Consider the following 16,961-nt stretch of genomic DNA (forward strand, 5'->3'; position numbering starts at 1 on the left):
TGGCAGCGGGAATACCGACCCAGCCTCCTCCCCAGGCCCGGTGCTCACCAAAACGTGAGAAAACTGCATGAAGGTGACGTAGTCATCATTGCGGATAGCTCCATGCCACGAGGAACGTGGCCCAGAGGCGTAATCGCCCAGCTATTTCCTGGCCCAGATGGTCATGTGAGAGTGGCCATTGTTCGCACACGCGCAGGTGACGTCCGCCGCCCAGTTTCTAGACTTATCCCCATTTACTCCGCGCATGAAGACGGTGTTGACACACGTGGGGGAGACTGTCGTAAATAGCTATTAGGGTTCATGTATGTGTTTAATTAGTCTCTACGTTTAGGTTACTATTTTTACTTTTGTATATCATGTTTTACTTTGTGCTCGTATATTATGTCAAATGAATTGCGTGGAATGTTTTATATCTAGTTATAAGTCTAGGATTCATGCTCCTTTCATACGTGCTTAATATTGTACCTATTTATAAGTCTAGGATTCGTGCTCCTTTCATACGTGCTTATAATTAACGAGATTGGCAAAAATATACATTACTGACTCTGCATGATACACCCACTAGTTGAAGAAGGTACCAAACGGCCTTGTGTTTTACTATATAAGGCAGAGCCGTTTCGTGGCTTATTCAGAGATATCAGAGACATCAAGAGAGCTTCACTCATACCAGCCTGAACACTCTCCAAGTGAATAAATCAAATATATGTGTTTTCATTTCACACAACACATATACCGGTAAATGGAGGTATAGCGGACTTCGAGACAGCACAGCGGCCAGCGCGTTCCAGCGGCGGATTTCTACGCTTCTCCCAACGAACCCCCACATCACGAAAAGCTACAGTCTACACTCCACACATTCGATAGCGTTACGTGACATACGCGTATTGCGTTAAGCATCATTTTGTATGGGATTTTGAGTTTCCGAAACGTCCCGCTTAGCACGCTGTTTAAAATGCCATACAAATATAGACATGACACAAACGCGAACGGTGTTCTGATTCCTGATGATTCGCTGAGGGGTCCTGATTTCAAAATATCTACGTCAAATGGTCTCTGAGAAAAACGCATTTAACCGATTTGCAAGACGGAAGTTATCCCATAAGTGTTCCGTGAACAAAGTTTTGTACGGAACACTAAAAAGCTAGAAAAATAAACAACATTAATTTTAAGATAACATAACTTACCCCAAAAAATCTTCCTCTTATCTGTACGTAACATTCGGCCCGATTCGAACTTTAAGATGCGTCGAATATTTCGCCTAGGTACGATAAGGATTAGATATGTCAGTGTCAAAAGTAAAGTCACTTTTGGCACTGATATATCTAATCCATTTTGTAATCCGTATCATATCGTTAAAGTATCGTACCGTATCTAGACGTAATATTTGACGTTTAAAGTATCGTATCGTATCTAGACGTAATATTAAACGTATCTTAAAGTTCGAATCGGGCCGATTGTCCTAGAACCCAGCAATATGTTAGCCCTTTATCAAATCCTATCGAGCCTTTCCGATTTCCCGGTTTTTCCAAGCCATTTGACGGGACGGGTCAATTTGTCAAGATGATCGGATTATTGACAGACATTGGTCAAATAAATGCACAATTTTTACAATAAATTGACTTACGAAGTGGATGGAAATTGTGAAATACTGCCGTATTCTAACTTCAAGATATTCACAAGAGACGACACGTACTAGATCCGTTCTAGATACGTTATAGTTTAGATATCAACTAGTTCTCTTTTGCAGCGCAATTCGGCCAACCAATGACACTTTTACGTTAGATAGAGTAAGATATCTATTAGATGTCATATCCTGTGGAAATCGTTCCACAGTATCTCCAGAATCGCGCAAATGTCAAACTTGACAGGTTAGATCTTAAACATATCGTTATATCTCGGTGATGTCTAAAAGAAGTCTAATAGATGTCTATTTCAAAATCCGAATCGGGCCCCTAGTGTACATTTCATTCGATAGCGTGATGAGACGTTTGCGTTGTCTCATTTTGTATGGGATTTTGAACAGCGCGCCAAGCGGGACGTTTTGGAAACTCAAAATCCCATACAAAATGACACTTAACGCAAACGCGTACGTCACGTCACGCTATGGAATGAAATTTATACTAAGGCGTATAAATGTAGAAATGAAAGTAACTTTTTAAGAGGGATCGTAAAGCCAAATTATAAACAAAACTATTTAATTTTTTTTTTTTTTTTTGTATGATATTTATTGGATACAATAATACATTATAAATTCGCTATACTAAATTTTCTCAAATTAATAAATTACATTAAAATTAACTTAAACTAAACTAGATATTACTAGAATTAAAATTAAATAAATAAATTAGTACTATTTGATTTGATTTAATATATTGAAATTTACATAAGTATTCTAAATGTCAACCTTCACTGTGTAGGTACTCCTAACCTTTGCCGCGTATTCACATTAAGGAGACCGAGGTGAGTTGTGACAGAGGAGAGTTGTGACATCGTCGATTTTTTGGAATCTATTAACTAGAAACTAGGTCGCAATAGCGCGCGTTTGTTAGTTCAAGTTACGAGCTAATAAATGCACACTGTTGCGCTCGCTAACAGTTAAATTAGTTAAAATCGACAATGTCACAACTCTCATCTGTCACAACTCACCTCGGTCTCCCCTATATAACTTAGGTATATTAAAAAAAACTTTTTTTTCAGATAAAGTCCATAGTATACGGTATATTATGGACTTTATCTGAGAAAAAAAGTTTTTTTTTTATATAACAAATAAAAAAAATATAGTTAAAAATACAATTACGTACAAATCAAATAAAAATATGCTTTGCCACATATTTTCTACGTCTTAAACTGGACGACCAATCAAATACACAAAACGGTAAAACATTTAACCAGCAAACACTACACTTATACCTACGTATTAAGTTAATCTACATGGTGTTCCGGTGCAGCTAGAATTTTTAAAATCTTTTCGCGAAGTTGGCGACTAAATCCAGAGGCTGTCGGGAACAAGGAGGCACATTTAAACTGTTAAAATATGATGCCAATACGATAGGAAACTTGGATTAAACTTCTAGCCCACCATGCAAGAAAAATTTACAGTCAACTTTTTCTTAGACACAACAATATCTGTCCTCAGAGGTGGTCAAAGGTTGTAAGCCTTAGAATGCAGATGTCGCTAGTGACGTGGTCACAGTTGCAATGACTAAATTCGCGTAGAATGACGGATGGTCAGCTGGCGGAATTGGTAACGCATTGGACCGGCAATCCAAGGATGTGGGTTCTAGTCCCACGTTGGCCAGAGTTGATCATAGTTGATTTTTTCATTTGGATTCACAATAAAAAATCAAAATTTGTGATTAACATCTGGGGCCTATTGCATAACAAACTACAACTAATATTACAAGCGGAACTCCTTTTCTAATTTCACTTATTAAATAAGGAGTTCCGCTTGTAATATTAGTTTTAGTTTGTTATGCAATAGGCCCCAGTATTTGCAATTTATAGACAACAACATCTATTTCAGTTTACAATTTATATTATAGAGTAGTGTTACCTATGTGACTACTTAAAAACATAAATCAAAATCACTACACCTTATGAAACAAAGTCGCCCGCCGCGTCTGTCTATATGTATGTATGTACGCGATAAACTCAAAAACTACTGAATTGATTTTCATGCAGTTTTCACCTATCAATAGAGTGATTCTTGAGGAAGGTTTAAATGTAGATTTTTTTAAGGTTTACCCTTGCGAAGCCAGGCTGCTAGTATTTAATAACAATTGTTGGATTTGTTCCCTAGGTAGTTATAAACTGAAATAAATGTCATATACTTACTAAGAAAAAGTGACCAAGGCCTCTAGTGCCCCAGGCTGGAATCGAACCAGCGTCCTCTGCTATCGCGGCAGGTGCCTAAGCCACTCGGCCACCGGGCCACAGCGGCATAGGTCAAATTTTCCAAGTATATGCACTTCTTACTGAAGGCTTATGGCGCCCCCTAGCTTATGCGCTTATGGCCTAAGTAGTTGTCTGAGATTGATAAATATGTAAATTGCTATTAGGGATCATCCATTAATTACGTCACACGAATTTCTAGTTTTTTTACCCCTCCCCCCTCCTTGTCACACTTGGTCACATTTTGCAAACCCCTCCCCCCCTGGTGTGACGTCACATTTTAGGCAATTTTGTTTTCAACGAAATCGACAATATTAACTCGGCATTATTTTTTTTAATAAAAAAATATTTTTGATATATAAATATTAGTAATTTTATAACACAACGAAAGTTACATCCAAAATCTCATTATTTAACTGTACAGCGAATAAACCAATATAAATTAATTTTCGGTTACTGATGAAGTTAAAGTGACATCACAAAGTTTGTGACTCCCCCCTCCCCCATGTCACAACATGTCACATTTTCTTGACCCCCTCCCTCCCCCTAAACGTGTGACGTAATTAATGGATGACCCCTTATTGCTATTAGTGTAAAATTGTATGTTGCCTTTTAATTTTTTTTTGTCTCTTGTTAACTTTCCTTTTGTCTCTTGTTATTATTTATTGTGTCACAAAGCATGTAAGTTGTGGTTGAATAAAGATTTTATCTATCTATCTATCTATGTATATCAGTATCATATTCTAAAAGTCGGAATACGCCAACGGCTGCAGGGGACAAGTTTGCGAAATCCCCGCGAGTGCGGACACTTGTCACGATTTATCCTTTTCCCACTTGGGGGGAAATCTTAGTTTTCTTAGGTATGACGTGGCCTGTACCACGGAATAGGGAGAAATATGTGACGGTCACACACGGTTTTATCGCAGAGTTGGTTCGAAAAAGGGTTCAGTTTTGAAAAGATGATCATATCGCTATAAGGTAAACGTACTAGTGCTCGACATGCTAATGCCAAATAGATGACACCTTGCGGTCACCTCTACTGACAATGAATTAAGTTTCAAGATGACATGTACTGGGACCGCGTCAAGCATCAGTACGTTTACCTTATTATAGTAAATCATGTAACAAAAAAAAGCCTTTTAATTTAACTAGTATATCCAATTTAATTTAAATATTTTTTTTTTTGTGTTTTTTTAGGGTATCGTACCGAAATGGTAAAACGGGACCCTATTACTAAGACTCCGCTGTCCGTCTGTCCGCCCGTCTGTCTGTCTGTCACCAGGCTGTAACTCATGAACCGTGATAGCTAGACAGTTGAAATTTTCACATATGATGTATTTCTGTTGCCGCTATAACAACAAATACTAAAAACAGAATAAAATAAAGATTTAAGTGGGGCTCCCAAGCTCCCATACAACAAACGTGATTTTTGACCGAAATTAAGCAACGTTGGGCGGGGTCAGTACTTGGATGGGTGACCGTTTTTATAGATAATGGTACGGAACCCTTCGTTTGCGAGTCCGACTCGCACTTGGCCGGTTTTTAACTTAATATTTCAGTTTATAATCCACTATTCACTCCTGTTGGGGGTTGCTTGCTTAAAAAATCCTTTTTATTTAGAATAGAAGAATGAAGGAAGGGATAGACCACGGTGGACTTTCTCTGATCAGATCGAGGAAATCCTGAAGAAAGGCCAGGTTAAGAGCACCCTAAACCGACGAGCGTATATGAGGAATGTTATGAAAGTGAAGAAAGCGAAAGAGGTATGTCAGGATCGTAGCAAGTGGAAATCCGTGGTCTATGCCTACCCCTCCGGGAAATAGGCGTGATTATATGTATGTATGTAGAAGAATGAATGAATTTCCACTACATCTGAAGAAATGTTTATTATATTATCTGTTTTATATTACAGGGTTTCTAACGGTTTCCGTCTCGCACTAACATCAAAATAATTTACGACACTGACGATACTGCCCTAGCTATATCCTCTAGCCGGCCATACGTCAAACCTTGCCAAGCGAAATGAAATTTTATTTTGTCAACACAAAGTTCAAATTAGAATGGAACAGGAGACTTTTTATAGGTCTCTGGGCGGCTAGAGTGTACTATTGTTATTTTCATGGTACAGGGGCGAAAAATCCCTGACAATAGATATTATCCTTCCATTGATATTGTGACAATTTCTCTTAATAAGTTTAGCTTCACGTCCTAGTGGGCTAATTTGTCTGTCAGATTCTGTTGTGCCTTTTATAAGAATCGTGATAAGCATCTAGATTAATCTCTTCTTCTCTGTCGTATCGCTCTTGACAGAGCGGTCGTGGTCACGTTGAGGCGTCCGCATCGGTAGTAGAGGCGGACACAGCTATTCGCACGATCTCCCGCCATCTCTCCCTGTTGGCAGACTGTCTGGCACAGTCAGATACGCGGTTTCCCACTGCAGATTTTATTTGGTCAGTCCAGCGCATAAGTGATCTGCCGCGCGATCTAGATTAATAACCGTCTAGATTTTGATAGGTTATTAGGTATTTGCTGTCATGCCGATATAATTTTAGTTTGTCGAATAATGTTTGGTGCTTAAGTGTAAATTTATATTATAATAGGTAGAGATGCCACGGATAGTTGTTTGGCCGGATACCGAATATTCGGTATCCGGCCGCCGAATATTCAGCCGGCGGAACTAAACCTACATTTCGCTTTATCAGGTGCGCGTTGTGCAGGTTTTGAGCTGTTTCCTAGTGAACGTTCGCGTGGACTCATTTCTAGGTTCGAAATGAGTGCGCGTGCAAGTCAGTGGAATGTTTAAATTGGTTTAAAATAGTAAACGAGTACGATTATGACCGTGACTGTCATCCACGGATGAAAAATCAAGCAATGTTACTATCCGGTATTCGGCCGGATAGTAAGTCACTATCCGGTATCCGACCGGATAGTATAGGACACTATCCGGTATCCGGCCGGATAATAAAATAATGGCCGGATAGGGATTACATTGCTGGGATTAACGATTTTTAGTTCTCGTATCGTCTAAATGAGCCTTTACAATATTTCCCAGGAGTTTCTCGTACATTATAAATGGTCCCAGGTAAAAGTTGTCCACGTGGAAGTTGCCAAGTTTGGCCCCTGTGTGCCACTAATTGGTGCCAAAGTGTGGCAATTTGTGGACATTTATTATAGTTGTGAAAAGAAACGCTCGTTATTCGGGTGATTATAGTTAATTGGTAGTTTTGCTGTTGAATGAATGGTTTTCTTTGTGGAAGTTCTAAATAAGCGTACAGTTGAGTATTTTAAAGATGATTGTAACTTGAGATGTAAAATAAAGCCAGGAAATTAGAAGGAAACATAGAATATGGAGTGTCATGTGGAACTTGCGACTTGCGAGTTTTTAACTTTGTACCTTTTATCTCATTTGGTATAATTTTGTTTAAAATTTGATCGTCAGATCCCTTGGCTATATAGTGATGACTAGCTAGTCATCACTATATAGCCAAGGGATCTGTATAATTTTAGTATAAAATAGCTATTTTATAAAAGCTTTTAAAATTATACAGTGGATATACCTATATGAAAATTTGTCATGTTTCCATTTGTTTTTTCTATCTTTTCTCTTCTTCTACAATCAATGTATTTTAATCTTTTGATAGTTTCGTATCCGTACATTATTTTCTCATGTCATTTGCCCTCGATCAAAACATGTACATAAATATGACCGTTACTGATATATTATTTAATAGATATATTATTATAGAGGGTTATTGTAATAGTAAATTTTGTAGTCACAGTAAATTTACTGTCATCTACTAACGTACGATTAAAACTAAAATTGAAAATGTATAAAAATATAAAAAAAATGTTTATTTTTTTAGAATCTGACTTTGGCCCACGTTCTTTCACGTTTATGTGTTAAAATAGTTAAATATCAAAAGGTCTCGTCAACGCCATCTAGCCGAGTATAGGCCAGAGGTATAGCGCCATCTATTGACTGACTTTTTCTTGATTTCCGAGGCACTTTTTTTTCCTTAGACTTTATTTATCTTATACGGAGTTACATATATCTTTGCTCAGGGCCAATTAGAACTTTGTCTAGCTTTACCTACAAAGTAATATTCAATTCAAGCGAAATAAAGCTAGTATTTTATATAAACAAGCACTAATATAAATCTAGAACGTTACGCCAGTAAATTAGAATGTCAATGGATTGCTTTCATTCGATCTCCAGTAAAGGATTCCTTTAGGAAATATATTGGAGTTCGCTCTAAAGCATGCTTCGGAAATATTCGATTCAATGAACGGGATTTCCAATCGTGGAATGTAATGTGAGTTAAAATGCTAATTGAAATGTTTCATCGACATTTCAAGTTTCATCAATAGTTTCATAGACTAAATTTTTCAGTGTGTGGTATTTATAGTGTTCCTGTCTGCCGCGCTTATTAGCATAGGAGCAGTAACTCATTTTATCTACACACATATCATAAACCCTCTATGATGCCTTCAAATCCGTAAATAATGGCCAACATAAAGATAAACTGTTTTGTTACAGCAAATTTCTTATCTGTGAAAATGTTGTAATAGCTTCATTTACTATGTCAAAATCGATTTGGTAATGACATTATTCCACTATAACTTGTTTTATAAGCGTTTAATTCAACATTGAGCAAAAAGTCTCAGTATACCTAACTATCATAATAATATGTACTTAATTGATAAATAGGCGAAGTACCTAGGTTATTTTAGAATGTTTGTATTTTTTCGTTTATTAAATTTTTATGCAGCTCATTTTGTTTAGAATTCAATAAATATCTAGTGCTCGGTATTTTAATGTTTTACTTGGGCGAAGTGGGGCAGTATCGGCAAAGAATAAAATTAATAGTACCTACTACTTAAGGTTCCGTCACACAGGCGCGTTTTTCGGGCGGGGCGTGAGGGCGGCGTGAGCGTTTTATATGTAAAAGCGGCGCGCCCCGCTCGCGCGCCGCCCGCAAAACGCGCCTGTGTGACGGAGCCTTTACCGTACAGAAAGGAAACATCCTTCAAAACCGAAGTTTCACAGCGGTTCAGGGACGAATTATGCTTTCCAATTTATAGCACTATCCCTTTCGGTTCTCCCAGGAACTAAGGACACCCTATCGGGCCATACGTTAAATATTACCTATTTTTACATTTTGGTTATTTGCATATTATGAAAACTACCACCTTACTGCTATTCATAAAAACATAAAATTGAATTTAAAAGTAAAGCATAAATAAAATCATTTCGAGCCCTTACAAAAGGTTTAAAATGTTAAAACTAGATAGCGCCATTAACCCTTAAACAGGTTGTGTATCTATAAGTACCACATAGCAAATGATTTTTTTTGGCGAGCTGAGTAAATATAACGACCGCAAAATCTCATTGCCGTAAAGTCTATTAAGTGGGTGATATCGGAACGTAAAAAAATGACAAGTGTCAAAACAAATTTCTATGACAATTTAGTTGTCAAGTTCAAATCGACACCAAGAAATGGCAGTTTTTGTACGTTTCTCCCGCTGTATAAGTTCGCTACGCCGAAAAAAAGTACTGTAAGTATTTTGTTTAGTATTTTTATGGTAGATTATTAGATAAGGAGTATGTAGTAAGTCATAATTTACCTTAGTAATTGTTTTCTGATAAAATATTCGCTCTAAAAGTTTGTGGTTCGTATGAACCCTCTGCCCGTCTGGGGCACGTTCAAGTGGTTTCTAAGTGACCACTGCCCTGCAAGGAGTTTACATGTCATTTAAGGGTAAGATTTATCACTATGAATGAACCCTCATAGTACAAAAATAACATATTTTCCTTTGTTTTTTAAATTAAATATTTATTCAACGGTTAGTTTTATGAGCTACGACATCCGCGTGAGCCAAGCAAGTGCTGGCAGTTAGTGTATTTTGTGACGCAAGTAAAAATGTGACATCCACACAACTTACCCTTAAAACTACTCTCTATAGCTAACAAGGCAGTGGCCATATATGTACCACGTAGCACCATTTTTAACGGGCAGTGGACATATAAAAACCACCAGGGATTTTTAATTGAATTAATGATAAAATAAATAAAACAAGAAATTACTTTTCTTTTAACGCTATTACCCAACTAGCAAATGTATGTGCTATAAAAGTTGAGAGCACGTTTTTGTTTTCGCTTTTTGGTGCTATAAACGGTGTAAAAACAGTCGAATAAAAGTCCTGTAAGCGTTTACTCAACGCGAAAAAGGCGCACTTATACAGACTAAAAGTGTTATAAAAATCGAGTAAGCGCTGTATAAGAAGCAAATCGAAGCTGTAAGAGTTGAGTAAAAGTGGATAAAAGCGATTCTAGTGTTTTAATAGCAACGATAGTGCTTTTATTCGACTATTCGTTCTATAAACATTAGCAATTTACTATTACTCAGTGAAAGTGTTCTATAAAAGCAACCGCACTGCTTTTTCTCAGCAAAAATGTTTCGTAAAAGTAGCCGAATTGCTTTTACTCGGCATTTTGAATGTGTAAGAGTGCAGTAAATGCTTTTATTCAACTAATATGTGCTAAAAACGATCTCAGGTAAGCGATTATATTTCAATTATTTGATTAAGTTTGAGGCCTAATCGTCTTCACGTATCTAATAAAACAAAAAGGTACTTAAGTATTTTTTTACTGCTGTCATCCATGACATTTATTTTTACCGTGATTGTGTACATAAGTTTTTACTGTCTATAAGTACACGTAATACAGTAAAACCTAGCGCGAAAAATACTTTATTGATAAAACCAAAGGCACTGGTTCATATATATTCATGGGCCGCCTATTTTCTTAAATTTCAATAAAAAAAAATAATTAAAATAAGTAAAAATTTGCTTACACGATATAGTTTCTGTTATATCTCATTAATTCGACTATAAGTCGAGTAACTGCGTTTACTGCTACACTTATAGCACATGATGTCGCCATGTTTATGGATTTATAGTCCGGTGGCCGACTGCATGAAACCCTACCTGATAAAAAAATAGAATAATCCTACTCTGTGGGGGTAGCTGACTTTTAGCAGCTTCAACTGCTCTTGGTCGGCCGTGGCTTAACTTAACAAATGGCAATAAAGTGGTACAAATATTCATCAAAAAAACAAAAGTGGTCAGCTACATCCTGTGTTGGCAGGTTCCTGTGTCCGACCGAATTTGTGGTACCACGTGAGCTACAATTTACTTCATCGAAAAATAGAATGTCACTTGTATGGTAGGATTGCTGCCATTCACATTTTTTTTAATGCGGACGGACTGCAAAAGCTATCAGGCTAAGGTGAGGCCGACCAAGACATACGTCAACAAATTTAATGTAGGTATTACAATCAGTTTTTTTCATTCTATTTTTCGATGAGGTAAATTGTAGTTGTCACGTGGTACCACAAATTCGGTCGAACACAGGAACCTGCCAACACAGGATGTAGCTGACCACTTTTGTTTTGCTGTCCTCAAAGGCAGCTATCCTACCCTGCAAGTTTCATTCTATTATACGATGGGGTTTTTTTTTTTGATGAATTTTTGTGCCACTATTTTGCCATTTACGCAAAATTTGCGAAATTAAGCCGCGGCCGACCAAGAGCAGTTGATGCTACTAAAAGTCAGCTACCCCTACAGAGTAGGATTTTCTATTTTTTTATCAGGTAGGGTTTCATGCAGTTGGCCACCGGACTATATTGAAACGTACAACATGGCTGACTTGTGCTGTTAATGTAGTTCAAAACTCTTTAAAAGTACTCTAAGCTGAATACATTTTGAATAAAACCTGTAAATACACTTCAGCTCCTATAACAGCGGTTTGAGCCCCATTACCCGAATTATGATATAAGCGCGCTGTTACAGCAGCATTGTTGCCAAATGGTTATTGGATTGCTTTTAATAGGCTTTTATAGCAACAGAGAAGAGAGTTGAGTAACAGTTGTATTAAAGCGCCTTATTCAGACAATTAGCTATTCTATAGCTGTTATATGATTTTAATAGAACAATTATGCGGAATAAAAGTGATTTAGTAGCGCTAACTCAGCATTTATTAAAAGGTGGAATAAAAGTGCTAAAAGATAGTGCTATAAACGTTTATACGACATGATTATAGCACTAATTAGCGAAAATTGCTAAATAGTCGAGTTAACCGCTATTATACGATATATTGGTGTTTCAACAACCGTAACTCGGCTGTTATACGATTACAGGCTGAGTAAATCAATTCTTATACGACTATTTTGCTAGTTGGGTAGCTACCAGAATCAGTAATTAAAAGTAAAGAATGCGTCAGGCCTGTTTAAGGGTTAAATAGGACCATTACGTACCTACCCTTGAAACTTTGTGCCCCAACATATTCATCGTCCCGCAAGATAAGTCAAAACATTGTGATATTATTTATGTCGCGAGTCAAAACGTAGGCACTGGGCCGCGGGTCCCGATAATATTGAAAGTACCCTTGAGAATAGACCTCTACGACCGTATTCGGGGTATGGTGGCTGAATTCGGCCCAAAGATTTTATATTCAAAAGCATTCGAAACCGCATAGTCCCGCCCAGGTCTTCGAGGAATCCTATCAAACCTTTGATGTTGAATAGGACCTCGGGGAGATCTCTCGGGGATCTGAGATGTTTTGCCCTATATCGGGCCACTCCGCTGCATTCCAACACCACGTGAGAGGCTGTTTCTTCTGTCACCATGCATCCTCGGCATAGGGGACTGTCTGTGACACCTGTTATAAAAAGATGTTTGTTAAATAGTCCATGACCTGTTATGACACTAGTTACCATACTCAGTCGGAGCTTTCCTAGTTGAAGGAGCGCCCTTGTGAGCTTACCGTTGATGCCGGGCATGGCTTGTTTGGCCTGTCTGCATCCAGTCTGGTTTAGCCAGTGTTCTGTGTGTAGTTTCCCTATACGTGCCAGCAGCATCGAGCGAACACAACCTAATTCGTGTTTGGATTTATTAGAATTGTAGCGATGACTATTAGTTCCCTGTTGAAAGAAAAGTACAGACAGCGACAAAATCTTGTATCATAAAATATTTTTTGTCAATTTTTTTTAGTATCTAATATATAATCCGTACAGAGAACCCACTCGGTAACATATCGCCGTCGACAAACGTATCACACTCGTGCTCTATTTCACACACACCTTATTTCCTTACTGGGTCACTTGCTGTTCTTATGTGATGGGATAAGGGTATTTTAACCCTTTGAACGAGTGTTATTTTTATATTTGGAACACAATACGGTTCATATTTTTTGTTAGCTTAACAAAATAAAACAAAAGTGCTATAAAAGTAGTTTTTCACCACACAAGCTCGGAAAGGCTTACTTTGCACTTCAAAAACAGATAGCAAAGTTTCATTCACATGTGAGGCAAAGTAATCAAATGCAAATTTTGAGTTGTTTTCTTATGTTTGCTGGTAGAATTGACTTTTAAATGATGATTTTGGATGATATATTCATTTAGATTTGATTTGGTTTGATATTTTACATTTAATATTTGCTTCGGGCTGGTGTGGTGAAAAATTTTCTTTTTCACTCGGGGGCAAATTTTGTTTAACCCTCGTGCTTTGAAACCCTCGCAACGCTCAAGATTTCATTTTTCGAACCACGAGCGTAGCGAGTGGTTCAATTTGGGAATCTTTCGCTTGCTCGGGTATCAATAGTAGTACGAGCAGTTAAACAACAACTTTGCCCCCTTCTAAAACATATAACTATTAAACAAGTCCAAGCCGATTTCTTAATGTGGCAACACTGTCTGTTACCCTAGCTGAACAGTGTTGCCGTATCCCAATGTTTGAGATTTTTTGAACAGCGCGCCAAGCGGGACGTTTTGGAAACTCAAAATCCTATACAAAATGACATTTAACGCAAACGCGTACGTCACGTTATGGTGACATTCCATTTCTAACTGCAGCTGCAATACTGTCAATTTTACTATGGAAATTGACAATGACAGCGACGCGTTCAGTACCGGTAGTGCAGCTGCGGTTAGAAATGGAATGTTACCATTACAATCATCATCTTCATCAGACGATGACTCATCGCGTTGTCCCGGCATTTTGCCTCGGCTCATGGGAGCCTGGGATCTAGGGCTCGGAACCGGTTTTTTGGAATATCCGAAATAGCCCAATATTTTTAATTATTTTATGCTCTTTACGTAGGACTGAATCACGTATTTAGGTCACAACTCCGTATTATTAGATTGTCTCATTAAAAATGGAATAATAAACCAACGAACTAAAAAGAACGTAATAATACCGGTATTTTTTTGTATGAAGTGAAAACCGGTTCCGAGCCTTAGTCAACTTGCCAACTATCGTCCCGTCACACTATCTAATGAAATTTACACTAGTGGTACATTTACAATGTAAATAAAGGAAGCAACAGGCAGTCTTACACAACAAACAAGCGAATCAACTACTTTCAACCCTTTCTCCGCCACAGAATAAACTACATTAATTTTGACAATGTTACATCCGTTATTGATCCAGCGAGGGTCAAATTACCTGCTTACTATAGATAAATTCTTAATTCCCTAACGCAGCGGTTCATCGTTAATTCTAACCCGGAAGTTGCTGATGCTCCGTTTGGATTGTTCCAGTTACTTAGCTAAACTTTTGTTGTTAGTTTATTTAAGTTTCTACACAGATTTAGGTTGCCAGGCAAAGCCCAGGTTCCCCAAATGCAAAATTCCGAAACAACGCTATGATGATCGCAGATTTAGGTGCTAGGTTTTGGACTGGTCTCTCTTCTATTCCGTAACTAGTCTTTTCTATTCTCTGATCCCGAAAGTGAGCATTATTTCTTCATTAATAACGAAAAATAATAATGTAATAGAACTTTCACGATTTTTTACTCATTAATATTTAGGTACTAAAACGGAACTTAATTCGAGGAGGGCGTTGTCTCAGAAAACCATTTGGAGTCTTCTCCGAGACCACGGGGACAACGCCGCCCTCGAAACGTCGAAGATAGATTTAAGAACTGTAATTATACGCGATTAAGTCCCGTTTTAGTAAATTTAGTAAATTATAATAACAGTATTTGCTAAGTGTTGGAGGCCAACAAGACTCATCTAAGTCATCGGAAGTTAATTAATCTCCCACTTATTCGAAAATAAAATGGACTTTGTCCGGTCAAAATATTCGATTCCACTAGATTCCAGTCACTGTTCTTTCCTTTTCATACGCACATCGTCTATACCCAAGTAGCACAGATAGCTCTATAACTACTCACTTTTAGTTCTATCTAACGCTCTGTGCGTATTAAGACACTTATAAGAGCACACTCGTGGTCCTACAGCTGTATAATAGATCTCAGTGATATTTATATAGCTTAGGGCTGATTAAAAGCTGCATTACGGCTCTGAAAACTACCATTAATACGCAAAGGGTGATATAAAGGTATATTTGCTACGACCCTATACAGCTTTAAGGGTTATCAAATGCTTTAACCGTTATAAGGTCTGTTTAGTGGATAAAATTACGCCATGTGCTGTATAAGGAGGTAATTGTGGACTTTTATTACGTTGACTTATTAAGGGAGCACAAGTGAACTATTATGAAGCTAATAGATGTATAATGGAACACATGTGGCACATAATACAGCTTGTCGCTTAACATGTTTACCGCTAAGCAGCTTTTATTACACTGACTTTTAAGGGAGCACGAGTGAACTAATATGAAGCCAATAGACGTATAATGGAACACATGTGGCGCATAATACAGCTTATCGCTGAACGTGTTTACCGCTAAGCAGCTTTTATTACGCTGACTTTTTAAGGAAGCACGAATGAACTATTACGAAGCCAACAGACGTATAATGGAGCACACGTGGCACATAATACAGCTTATCGCTGAACATGTTTATCGCTAAGCAGCTTTTATTACGCTGACTTTTAAGGGAGCACGAGTGAACTAATATGAAGCCAATAGACGTATAAATGGAACCCATGGGGCGCATAATACAGCTTATAGCTGAACATGTTTCCAGCTAAACAGCTTTTATTATTCTGACTTTTTGAGGATGCACGAATGAACTATTATGAAGCCAATAGACGTATAATGGAACACATGGGGCGCATAATACAGCTTATCGCTGAAAATGTTTACCGCTAAAGCAGCTGCTATTTCGCTGACTTATTATAAGGGAGAACGAGTGAACTATTATGAAACCAATAGACGTATAATCGAACACATGTGGCGCATAATACGGCTTAGCGCTGAACATGTTTACCGCTAAGCAGCCTATTATACTACCATTGGGACTGTCTGCATAGCGGCTGTTAAAACGTTCACAAGATGCCTTATAACTGTTTAGAGGTTCACTAGTGTATCGAAATAACGACTTAGACTTTATAGTGGTTCACTTAAGTATCTTTATCAGATATATAACAGTTGTATGCTGCATATAAGAATTTTAACGGTTCACGTAGCTTTTTAACATTGACCGCCACTTTATTGTATATAACCTACAAAATTGAAATTGCTTTTCCAACATTTAAGGCTAACAATAAGGTTTTGTGCCTGAGTTCTTAACCTAAATCATTAGATTAGTACTTCCTATAACGTATTATTAACTTTTTATCTCATAATTCTGTCCAAAGCACTGAAATAGTTTTTACACATAGCTTATTTATATCATTAATTTAAATAAATACTGATTATTTTCGTGGCGCACTGAAATTTTCTTAGATAATGTATATATATAATGTCAATAAACTTGCATTCCCAAACATCTTTCTCGCATTCATATATAAAAGATCATGTACAAACATTTAACTAAACACTTTAACAAAATGACTTATGGTGTCGTTGCGCTTAACGTTTTTGCTTCAATATAAATATGTTCACCTCTGCGTTCGTCGTCACTATACTAAATATAATAGCTGATTTATAAGGCAGAGGTGTAAAAGTATGTTATTAATTATCTTTTATTCAGCCCAACGTCAATCTTTCCCGGTATTAGGGCGCACATGTGACATATTAGCTGAATAAAGGGTAACTGGTGGTCTCTTACCTAGTCAATATACACCTCTTATAACTCCTGTTACCCCTTATAATTCCGTTAAAAT

General features: G+C 37.4%; 1 non-coding gene across 1 annotated transcript; it reads left to right on the forward strand.

Annotated features, from left to right (window-relative positions):
• The first annotated feature begins 3,226 nt into the window (after nucleotides 1–3,226).
• On the forward strand, nucleotides 3,227–3,298 carry Trnaa-ggc (transfer RNA alanine (anticodon GGC)). Its single transcript has one exon. It is a non-coding gene; the product is annotated as a tRNA-Ala (tRNA).
• Nucleotides 3,299–16,961: the final 13,663 nt, after the last annotated feature.

Source organism: Cydia splendana, chromosome 23, assembly GCF_910591565.1.
Source record: "Cydia splendana chromosome 23, ilCydSple1.2, whole genome shotgun sequence".
Taxonomy (NCBI): domain Eukaryota; kingdom Metazoa; phylum Arthropoda; class Insecta; order Lepidoptera; family Tortricidae; genus Cydia; species Cydia splendana.